Consider the following 2,500-nt stretch of genomic DNA (forward strand, 5'->3'; position numbering starts at 1 on the left):
CCGTGCGCTCGCTTCGCTCGCTGCGCGTGCGACGGCCCCCCGGGCCCGACGGCGCGACCCGCCCGGGGCGCACTGGGGACAGTCCGCCCCGCCTCCCCGACCCGCCGCGACCGTCGCCGCCCGGGAAGGCGGCGGCGGCGGGCGGGGAGGGGAGGTGGGGGAGCGGTCGCGCCGTGGGAGGGGCGGCCCGGCCCCCCCGGGACGCCGGCGCGCCCCCGCGGAGGGGGACCCCCCTCGCGGGGGAGCCCCCCGCGGGGGTGGGCGCCGGGAGGGGGGAGAGCGCGGCGACGGGTCTGGCTCCCTCGGCCCCGGGATTCGGCGAGCGCTGCTGCCGGGGGGCTGTAACACCCGGGGGGTGGGCCCCGCCGGCCGCCCCCTCCGGAGAGGAGGGGACGGAGCGGGGCCCCCCGGGCCACCTTCCCCGCCGGCCTTCCCAGCCGTCCCGGAGCCGGTCGCGGCGCACCGCCGCGGTGGAAATGCGCCCGGCGGCGGCCGGTCGCCGGCCGGGGGGCGGTCCCCCGCAGACCCCACCCCCGGCCCCGCCCGCCCTCCCCCGCACCCGCCGGAGCCCCCCCGCGCGCACGCTCCCCCCCGGGAGGGAGGAGGACGGCGGGGGGACGGCGGGGGACGGAGGGCGGGTGGAGGGACCGGGAGGAACGGGGCGCGGGAAAGATCCGCCGGACCGCCGGCACGGCCGGACCACGCCGCCGGGTTGAATCCTCCGGGCGGACTGCGCGGACCCCACCCGTTTACCTCTTAACGGTTTCACGCCCTCTTGAACTCTCTCTTCAAAGTTCTTTTCAACTTCCCTTACGGTACTTGTTGACTATCGGTCTCGTGCCGGTATTAGCCTTAGATGGAGTTTACCACCCGCTTTGGGCTGCATTCCCAAGCAACCCGACTCCGGGAAGGCCCGGACCCGGCGCGCGGGGGCCGCTACCGGCCTCACACCGTCCACGGGCTGGGCCTCGATCAGAAGGACTTGGGCCCCCCACGAGCGGCGCCGGGGAGTGGGCCTTCCGTACGCCACATTTCCCGCGCCCCACCGCGGGGCGGGGATTCGGCGCTGGGCTCTTCCCTGTTCACTCGCCGTTACTGAGGGAATCCTGGTTAGTTTCTTTTCCTCCGCTGACTAATATGCTTAAATTCAGCGGGTCGCCACGTCTGATCTGAGGTCGCGTCTCGGAGGGCGCGGCGGCGGCGGCCGCCGCCGCGCGCGGGAAGCCCGCGAGCGAGGCGGGGGAGCGACGGAGAGACGAGCGCCGCGGAGGAGGACCCCGGGCGCGCGAGGCCACGGCCGACGTCCGCCCGGCCTTCCGCCCCGCCCCGCCCCCCCCGCCACGACCGACCCCCGAAGGAGGGCGGGCGGGCGGGCGAGCGGGCGGGCGGGCGGAGAGACGCGGGCGGGCGGACGGGGGCACGAGCCGGCGGCACGGGCGAGGGGCCCCGCCGGGGAGGAGGGGGGCGGAGCGGGACGCCGCCACGCGCACGGCGGACGCGTCGCGGCGACGCGGGGGAGGAGAGGGCGGAGGGGCGGCGGCGGGCGCGGCGGGGCCGGCGGTCGCCCCCGACCGCCGACCTTACCCGCGCGCGTCCCACCGCCTCCCGACACCCGCCCCTCCGCCGCGAGCCGCCACGGCCCGTCGGGCGGCGGACGCGGCGCCCGCCCGCCCGCCCGCCCGGGGCTCGGGGCACACGGCGCGGCGCGGCCGCGACCCAGGGGAGGGCGCGCGGCGGCGGACGACGCCGCGGCGTCCCGCGGGTCACCGCCGGGGCACGCGTCCCCGGGGCGCGGCCCCGCGCACGCGACTCGGCCTCGGCGCGAGCCACCCCGACGGGGCGAGGCCGGGGAGGGGTCACGGTCCGGGACCCGGGCGCGCCGGGGACCGGCGAGGGGCCGGCCGGACGCACCGGGACGGACCGCCGACGGGGGCGAGCGGCGACCGGACAGGCGGCCCGGACGCGGGCCCCCCGAACCCGGCGGCCCCGACCGCGCGCCGCGGGACCCGTCTCGTCCCCGCCCCGGCCACCCCGAGGCCGCGTGCGGCGCGAGGGAGCCCCCGAAGGCACCGTGGCGGCCACGGGCACCTCGGCGCGAGCTCTCGCGTCTGTCTCTCCCTCGACTCGCGGGCGGCGGCCCCCACCCCGGGACCCCGCGCGGCGCCGCCGCCGCCGACCCCCACGCGCCTCCGACGACCGGGCGCCGGGGCGCGTGGGAGGAGGGGCGGGCGCGCGGGGCGGAGGAGGGGCACCGCGTCTGCACTTAGGGGGACGGAGGGCCCGGGGCGGGCCCTGCGAGAGACCCCCCAGCCGCGCACCCCGGGGCAGGCGACACCCACACCCCGGGGGCGATTGATCGTCAAGCGACGCTCAGACAGGCGTAGCCCCGGGAGGAACCCGGGGCCGCAAGTGCGTTCGAAGTGTCGATGATCAATGTGTCCTGCAATTCACATTAATTCTCGCAGCTAGCTGCGTTCTTCATCGACGCACGAGCCGAGTG

General features: G+C 79.2%; 1 non-coding gene across 1 annotated transcript in view; it reads right to left on the minus strand.

Annotated features, from left to right (window-relative positions):
- Window positions 1-2,364: 2,364 nt before the first annotated feature.
- The window catches only part of LOC139043889 (5.8S ribosomal RNA), a 153-nt gene continuing 17 nt past the window's right edge, over window positions 2,365-2,500 (minus strand). The window contains exon 1 of the ribosomal RNA XR_011500954.1: window positions 2,365-2,500. This exon is cut by the window's right edge and continues 17 nt beyond it. This is a non-coding gene — a ribosomal RNA (5.8S ribosomal RNA).

Source organism: Equus asinus, unplaced genomic scaffold, assembly GCF_041296235.1.
Source record: "Equus asinus isolate D_3611 breed Donkey unplaced genomic scaffold, EquAss-T2T_v2 contig_406, whole genome shotgun sequence".
Lineage (NCBI taxonomy): Eukaryota > Metazoa > Chordata > Mammalia > Perissodactyla > Equidae > Equus > Equus asinus.